Genomic DNA, 9,769 nt, shown 5'->3' with positions numbered 1-9,769 from the left:
TGGGGTCCTGGTAGTTGGGGGGAGGAAGCGTTTAAGAACTAGAGGAAGATTGTGAGCTTCATTGTTGCTATACTGTACCCTTTAAAGCAAAAATAATGGGAATTACAAAACACTTAAATGTGCTCATGGGGAATCTGTACATAGACCAAATTTCAGTTAGTTGAACAGGGAAAAAAAGTTGGGGTGGAGGAGAGGACTACTACACAGTTCAAAACCAAGAAATGTGTGTGTCAAGGTTGTATTCAATCTGTATGCCAAAGAATCATCCAAGAAACTGAATTATACAAAGAACTGGGTATCAGGATTAGAGGAAGGCTTATTTACAACCTCTGATGTGCAGCTGACACAACCTTGTTTACTGAAAGCAAAAAGGAAATGAAGTGCTTCCTGTTGAAGATCCAATACAACTTTTCATGTGAGTTACAACTCAATATAAAGAAAACAACACTCCTCACAACTAGACCAATCCCCAGTCTCATGATGAAAGGAGAAGAGATGGCAGATGCATTTTGCTTGGATCCACCATCAGCAATCATGGAAGCAGCGATCAAGACATCAAACAACAGTTGCATTTGGGCAAATCTGCTGCCTAAGACCTTCTTAAGGTGTTACAGATCAAAAACATCACTTTGAGGCATAACATATGTCTGATTCAAGTTACAGTATTTTCAATCGCCTTATATGCATGTAAAAACTAGACTACAAATAAGAAAAACTGGAGAAATGTTGATGCATTTGAAATATGCTGTTGGCAAATCATATTAAATATGCTATGGACTGCAAGAAGAATGAACAAATCAGCTGGAATACTCTGGAAGGATAGATGGAGAGACATTGTTTCCATCCAAGCTGAAATTGAAAGAAGGATGGAGAGACATTGTTTCCCATGATGTGGATTTGTGATCAGTTGGAAAGATCATTCCCAGAAAAAGGACATCATAGTTGGTAAAGGAGAGAATGAGCATAAAAGAGGAGCACCATCACGGAGGAGGAGTGACACAGTAGCAACACACAAGGGGCTCAAACATAACAGCAATCATGAGCCTGACACAGAACCTGACAGCGTTTCCTTCTTTTGGAAGAGTTTAAACAGTATTGGTTTCAATTCTTCTCTAAATGTTTAGAGAAGTCTCCTGAGAAGCAATCTGGTTCTGGATTTCTTTTTTGGTTTCAAAGCTTTTTTTAATCACTGCTTTGCTCTCTTCCTTGTGAAGGCTATCGAGACTTGACTCCATTTGTGTAAGTTTTTTACTTTTAAGAATTTGCCCAGTCTTTGAGTCTCTGCTCAAGCCCTGCCTCAATGAAAGAACACTTTGTTCTAACAACCTGGCATTCTATAATGCTCACCCTCCCTACACAATCACTGGAGACAAAATGGATGCATAAGCAAATGTGGTGAAGAAAGCTGATGGTACGTGGCTATTAAAAGATATAGGGTCTTGAGGGGAAAAAAGATATAGCATCTGGAGTTTAAAGGCTTGAAATTAAGCAAGCAGACATCTAGCAGAGAAGCAACAAAGCTTTCATGTGGGCATGAAAGAAACACATCAGCGATCATGAGGTGTCAATGGCCTCAGGTAACAGGCATCAGAAGATCTAAAACAAAACAAAACAAACAACCAATTGTTGAGAATGAGGGAGGGTGTAGCGAGACCCAAAACCCATCTGTAAACAATAGGATATCCCCTCATAAAAGTGTCACAAGGAAGGGATGAATCAACCAGGGCACAGTATAGCACCAATGAAATGCACAATGTTCCTCTGGTTTTCTGAGTCTTCATCACCCCCCACTATCATGACCCAAGTCCTGCATTTCAGTTCTAGCTAGACTGGAGCATGTACACTGGTACAGATAATAGCTTATGACACACGGAATCCAAGTCAGATAAATCCCCTCAGGAACAGAAAGGGGAGTAGTGATACCAGGAGGGTATTGGGGAAGGTGGGGGGAGGAGGGGAAGAAAGGAAAAAATGATTGTAATTATCAATGCATAACGCCCCCTCCCCCTGCCCACCTTGAGGGGGACAAACAACAGAAACGTGGGTGCAGCGATCAGTGTAATATATCAAAATAATAATAATTTATAATTTGTCAAGGGATCACGTGGGTGAGAGTGGGGTGGAGGGAAAAAAGAGGAACTGATACCAAGGCTTAAATAGAAAATAAATGTTTCGAAAATGATGATGGCAACATATGTACAAAATGCTTGATGCAATTGATGTATGGATTGTTATAAGAACTGCAAGAGACTCCAATAAAATTATCTTTTAAAGAAAAGAAGAATTTGTCCATTTCATCTAGGTTGTCCAGTTTATTGCCATTCCGTGGTTCATATATTCAGTAATAACTCTATTTCTGTGAAGTCAATTGTAATTCAGTTCTTATTTTGGTTATTTTTCCCTTTCTCTTTATCAGTCATGATATAAGCTTGTCAATTTCATTAATCTTGCTAAAAAAACAAATTCTGCTTTTGTCTTTCAGATTTTATTTATTTCAGATCTTTGTTATTCCCTTTCTTGTGGTAAATTTAATCATACATTACTCTTCTCTTTCTAGATCTTGGACTTGTCAAGTTAGGCTGTGAATTTTCCTGTAGGTATTTATTGCTATAATTTTCTACCTCAGTACTGATATTGATACATCCCATAAGTTTTATATATTGTATTTTCATTTTCATTCGACTCTAAGTCTATAATCCTTATGGAAGTAGATTGCTATGCTTTTTTCTCCCAAGGAGTGGAATGTGGGTTCAAATCACCAATCTTTTGATTAACAGCCAAGTCCTTAACCACTGTACTGCCAGGGGACCTTAAAATCTTAGCAAATGGAAAACTTCAAAGAAGCAAAATATAGTATGTAAATAGATTATAATCAGAATTTATATAGGAAGAAATATAAGTATATTGGTTATATGTGTAAATGAAAATTTTGGATCTATATAAAAAACTATTCATGAAGATTTTCTTTATTAGAAATATGGGCTTTCTATATAATATTCTGAAGGCACCTGATGGCATAGTGATTACTTGTTAGGCTGTGATCTGCAAGGTCTGCAGTTTGGAAACACCAGGTGCTCCAAGGGAGAAAGATGGGGCTTTCTACTCCTGAAAAGAGTTGCAGTCTAGGAAACCCACAGGAACAGATCTATCCTGTCTGTGTTGGTCTGGGTCGACTAGAGAAACAAATCCAGAGACACTCATATGTGTGTAAGAGAGAGTTTTATATCCAAGAGTAATTGTATATTAAGAAAACATCCCAGCCCAGTCCAGATCAAGTCCATAAGTTCAATATTAGCCCATAAGTCTGATATTAGCCCACATGTCTGACTCTAGTCCATAAATTGTTCTACAGACTCATGGGCACATGCAATGATGCCAAAATCAGGAAGATCACAGGCTAGTGGGTGAAAAGTCTTGTGGAAGCATCTCAGTGCTGGCACGGCTGTCCGTGAGGCTCCTCCAGCTACAGGACTCTGGCTGCCATCAGTGTAGCCCCATGTGGCTTGTCAACAGGAATGTCTCGCAGGGAGAGAGAGTGTGTCCCACCTCCAGGGAGGAAGATAGGAGTTCCCAGAATCCTTAGGAGAAGGCTATGCCCACACAGAGGCCTCATTGGCTATGACCTGATTGACAGGCTAGACTCCACCCCTTCGCTCAAGGTGATAGAATAAGTAACTGCCACACTGTCTTATAGTATCACCGCAAATCAGAATTTACTCAATGGCAGTGAGTTTGGAGTTTATTTTTTTTAATATATGATATTCTTAGTTTTCTTTTAAAATTTACAGGAAAGATGTATCAAGTTTTATCATCAGAAAAAAAATACTTTTTTTAATATATGGAATATGGAGGCATCAAGAGTAGACTCTTCTTCCCAGAAGAAGGTCTGAACTTTAAATGGTTTATCACTTCCTAGAAGTAGTGAATCTACAGTCAGTGCTCATGGAAGTCAAGAGACCAAACAATGCATTTCATTAAGTAAAACTGCTGGACAAGACCTCATTGAAGTGTTGAAAAGCAAAGAGGTTAATTTGAGGGCTAAAGGTGGGCCTGATGCAAGCCCTGGTAATTTCAGTTGTCTTGTACGCATGTGAAAGTTGGACACTGAATAAAGAAGTCTGAAGAAGAATCCATGCGTTTGAATTATGGTGCTGGTGAAGAATATGGAAAGTACCAAGGAGTGCCAAAGGAACAAACATATCTGCCTTGGAAGAATAACAGCTAGAATGCTCCTGAGAGACAAGGATGGCCAGACTTCAGTTCAAATACTTGGGACATAGTGTCAGGAGTGGCCATTCCTGGAGAAGGACATCATACATGGTAAAGTAAAGCGGCAGTGAAAAATAAGAAGGCCCTCAACGAGATGGATGGACACAGTGACTGCATCGATGGGCTCAAGCATAAGAACCGTTGTGAGGCTGAGGTGGGACTGCGCAGTGTTTCATTCGGTTGTACGTAGGGTCGCTATCAGTCAGCACGGACTTGGTGGAACCTAACAACAATAGCAGAAGCAGAAACAGCAAGAGTGCGAGTGCTGTTATTAAAAAATAAATAATAAACCAAAAACTTAAAATCTAACAGTCAGGACAAGAACCCTTTTCCCAGCTCACCTTACCCAGTCATTGTCTTACAGAATGAACAGGTACATACCTGGTAAAATCAAATCACAAAGAAGCACAAGTAGTAATTTTTATTACTGAACGATTAGAATTCATGCTACAAATGGATTCCAAGCTCAAAGGAATTACATGCAATATCCATGCTCTTGCCTGTCGATTGATGCTCTAACAAAAATACCACAAAAGAGTCTCTTTAACAAACAGAAATTTGTTTTCTTACAGTTAGGAGAACAGAAGTCAGAAGCGAGGACACTAGCTTTAGGGGAAGCCTTTCTCTTTCTGTTACTTTTAGGAAAATGAATGTCCTTGTCCATGCAGTTTCTGTTCCTGTACTCCTTGGTGATCTTCATACGGTGTCGTTTCTGGCTTCTCTGTTTGTGCGCGGGCTTCTTTAATCTCTTTTATATCTCTAAAGAGAGTGACAGCTCAAAAGACATGCCATCCACCAATACTCTCTCATTAATCATGAAAACCCATTTCCAAATGGGATGGTAACTACAGGTGTAGGGGTTAGGATTTACAACACAAATTTTAGGGGGACACAATTCAAACCAAAGTAACCCATACATGGGCACGGTATATACATGAAGCTCTGGGCCTAATTGACTGCTTCAGATTGTATTGGCATCAGGATCCTTTACCAAAGAGGTAGAGGTGGAGCCAAATGTTCATGAAGGCCGATAGGTTAGACGGAAATAACTGAAGAAAGGAAATGCATCCCAATTCTTACTCTGACTGGTGACATGTATCACACCAGTTATCTCTAGAAATGGTAATGTGTCCATGGAATTTGAAGCGGGCTACAACTTAATATACTCAAAAAAACCTAGCTCACTGCCATCGGAGTCAACACTGACTCATAGAAACACCTCTGTGGGTCTCTGAGACGGTAATTGTTTTAGGAAGTAGAAAGCCCAATCTTCCTCCCAAGGAGTTGCTGATGGTTTCCAACTGCAGACCACTCAGATGGCAGCCCAACATGTAACCACCATACAGTTTCATGTACAGTTGTGGTCCATTGGATCTGCTCAAAGTTGAAAATTTGATACAGAAATTGTAATAGAGCCACATCATGGATTATTACACAGTCATAAAAATCACATCTCTAAGGTGTTCAATAGCAAGGAATAGGGCAAGTAGGAAAAAATCAGGATGCATAATTGTATAGATAGATTGAGGTCAATTTTAGTTAAAAATCACTTTTCCATAATTTTAAAAGTCACACTACAGGTTATTTTCACTTTCTTCATGATATTTTTCAAATTTCTGAGAGTGGGTAAATATTATAATGCCTAAAATATAATTTTGGTTATGGATTGTTGTTGTGTAAGAGCCCACAATAAAATGATTTATAAAGTTATGCTTTGTTTTGTTTAGTTTAAAAAATTATTTTTCTTTTTTTTACAACACCAACACCCACTCCTGTTTAAGACATTCAAGAAAATAGGAATGGAAGGAAAATTCCTCAATATTATACAAGCTATATATGAAAAACCAACAGCCATGTGGCAATCAATGGAGAAAAGATGAAAACAATTCCACTGAAAAAGGGGACCAGACAAGGATGCCCCTTGTCCCCACTACTATTTAACATCATACTGGAGGTCCTAGCTAACAACATAAGACAAAGAAAATACATCAAAGGTATTTGTCTGGGGAAGGAAGAGGAAAAACTATCATTATTCGCAGACAATATGATTTTATATATTGAAAATCCCTGAAACTCCACAAGTGGAGTGTTTGAAGTGATAGAGTGGCAGGATACAACATCAACAAACAGAAGTCTATCAGACTACGGTACACATAGACAATAGCCAAGCACAAATTGAAATATCTAGGGATATACCTGACTAAAAAAACAAAAGATTTGTATGAGGAAACCTATAAAACACTATGAGGTAGTTAGTTTATTGTGCCAAACTGGCTGATAAACACATGTGGGGTTAATTGAAGGACGCAGAGATAAATGGCTCAGTGAGCCTCGCCTTTCTAGTTCTTGGGTCTCTTGCTTTTTGATGGTCGGACCAGGGTGCACCTGCTTTAGCCAGTTCCCTGCTTTAGCTGACAAGTCTCACTTCCTGCAAGACATCCCTGAGGAGAAGCCACATTGACTACTCCAATGCAGCCCTGGGTGCTGGAGTACACATGTGGAGACCCCTGCCAGCGCTGAGATGTTTACACACTCACTGACTCAGCTTTCCTCCTGCAGTTGGCATCATTGTGTCTGTTTTGTGAGATTGAGGAGGACTTTATGGATTGGTGTTGGACATATGGATTAATAGGTTAATGTCGGACTTGTGGGCTTAGGCAGCACTGGGTTGGGATGTTTTCTTGATGCGCACTAAACTTTTATATAAAATTCTCTCTTATACATGAGTTTCTGTGGATTTGTTTCTCTAAAGTACCCAGACTAACACACACTATTACAAGAAACCAAGAGTGACCTCTTCAAATGGAAGAATGTCCCATGCTCATGGATTGGAAGACTCAAAATAGTAAAGATATCAGTTGTGCCCAAGGCACTATATAAGTTTAATGCTATCTCAATACGAATACCATCATCCTTCTTCAAATAATTGGAGAAACTGATTACCAACTTCATATGGAGAGGAAAGAAGCCCAGAATTACCAGAGAACTCCTCAAGAAGAATGACAAAGTGGGAGGGCTTGCTCTACCTGACTTTAGCACGTATTATATGGCCACAGTGGTCAAAACAGTGTGGTACTGATATAATGACAGATATTCAGACCAGTGGAAAAGAGCTGAAAACCCAGAAATAAAAACATCAGCATACTGACAACTGATCTTTGATAAGGGCACCAAAAAATGTCAAATAGGAAGCAGATGCCCTCTTCAATAAGTGGTGCTGGAAAAAACTGATATTCACCTGCAGAAAAATTAAGCAAGATCCTTACTTCACTCCATGCACAAGAATAAACTCAAGGTGGATCACAGACCTTGACATAAAGCCCCAAACTATTAGGGCCATCAATGAGGGAACTGAGACCAACTTGAGAACTTTGGCACAGGGAATACATAGGCTATCAGAAATAGGGAAGGAAACAAACACAGAGTAGGCACAAATTGACAAATGGGATATACTGAAGATAAATCACCTGTGTACATAAAAAAAAAAATCCACCAAGGGAGTAATAAGAGAATCCACAGACTGGGAAAACATCTTTAGCAATGACATGTCAGAAAAAGGCCCTAAAATCTATAATACTTTGCAAGCTTACAAGAAGAAAAAAGCTGACCACCAAGGAGGTGGACAAAGGACCTGAACAGAAGTTTTACAGGGGTAGAAATCCAAATGGTCAATAAACATATGAGAAAATGGTCCCGATCATTAGCATAAGAGAAATGCAAATTAAAACAACTATGAGACACCACCTAACACCCTCAAGGATAGCCCAATTCAAAAAATCAGAAAGTAACACGTATTGGAGTGGCTATGGGAGACAGGAACTCTCATCCACTGCTGGTGGACCTGTAAGATATATACAGCCATTATGGAAATTGAGTTGGTGATATCTAAAACAGATGGAAATTGAGATACCATATGACCCAGCCATCTCCATAATGGGCATATACCCAGAAGAGGCAAGAAATAAACCACAGCCAGACATCTGTGCTCCAATGTTCATCACGGCACAGTTCACAATTGCAAGGAGTTGGAAACAACCCAAATTTCCATCAACAGACGAATGGATCAAAAAACTGTGGTACATATATACAATAGAGTACTACGCATCCCTAAAAAAGCAGTGATGAACACATGTAACATATCACCACATGGGAAGAACTGGAGGAAATTATGCTAAGTGAAGTAAGCCAAGCACAAAAGAACAAGTACAGCTGGAGTCCACTGAGGTAAGATTAGCAAAAAAATGGGGCAGAGGGGAAAAGCTACTTTATACATACATCCTTGGGGTGAGGTCCAGCAACTATGGCAGGAGCCAAACCCAATCCAGGGATACATATGGCAACCAACTAAATAAGAGGGGAAGCAAAAGAGAGGGGATGGAATGACATGGGTTGGGGAGAGTAGGGCACTAACCCACCCAAGGGGAGGGTATTGTTTATATCTGCACAGGAGAGAGAGAGAGAGAGAGACAGAGACACAGAGAGAGAGAAATAGTGTGGCAACCCAATGTGCCAAGATGTTAATACAACATACCAGCATGTTGTACCAGGGAAACAGTAGAAAGGTCTGTGGGGCCGGCCCCAGTCCCAACTATATGGACACCACCACCTCCTCAGAAGAGTGCACTTCAGAGGACAGCACTGGGACTGCAGCTTAGGGAGAGGGGAGCAATTGACTAGAGTACATAGGAGAGATGAAAAGGGATGGAGAGGGAGGGGAGGACGTCCTGGCCCACCAAACACTCCTGATTGGAGCAGACAATGCACAGAGAGGACCATATGGCTGGCCCCACCATGAAACACAATGTCCCTCACTAAACCATAGCACTGCAGGGTACAACACTGGAGACATAGTGTGGGAATTGTGGACAATCTGACCCCATTTCCTGGGCAAAACACTAAGGGCATGCAACAGATTGGCAAGAGGAGCAGTGATTAAATTCCTGAGAAATACCAAAATAGACTTTGGAGACAGACTGTGTCACCCCATCACATGAGACTGGAAACTCATAAAGGCCAACAAACAGACCTTGAACTATTTATAGGATTTTCCATTTTTGTCAGTGACTTTCTTTTTGTTGGTTTTTTTTTTTTTGCTTGTTTGTTTTTTGTTTTACTGTTTTGTTGGTCTTGACTTCCTTTGTTGTTTTATTTGACTTTGCCTGGCTTTTGTGCTTATTAATGTATCTCTGCATGTCTACCTAGCTAAGATAGGCAAGATAAATAATTCAGAGATGAAAAGAATGGTACCAATGGATCCGGGGAGATACAGGAGAAGAGAGGTCAGAGAAAGGAATAGGGAATGGGAACCAACTCAGGGACAAGGGACAACAAGTGAACTAAAATCAATGGACAGAGGGTGTACGATGCCTAGTGGGGTTTAATCAAGGGTAATGTAGCAGTGAGGAATTACTAAACCCGAATGAAGGCCAAACATGATGGTGGCACAAGAGGAAAGGAAAAGGAAATAGAGGAAAGAACCAGGAGGCAAAGGACATTTTTA

The sequence above is a fragment of the Echinops telfairi genome, unplaced genomic scaffold (genome assembly GCF_000313985.2).
Source record: "Echinops telfairi isolate 266 unplaced genomic scaffold, ASM31398v2 ScPeMD7_5;HRSCAF=22, whole genome shotgun sequence".
Lineage (NCBI taxonomy): Eukaryota > Metazoa > Chordata > Mammalia > Afrosoricida > Tenrecidae > Echinops > Echinops telfairi.
This window is presented reverse-complemented; position numbering follows the sequence as displayed.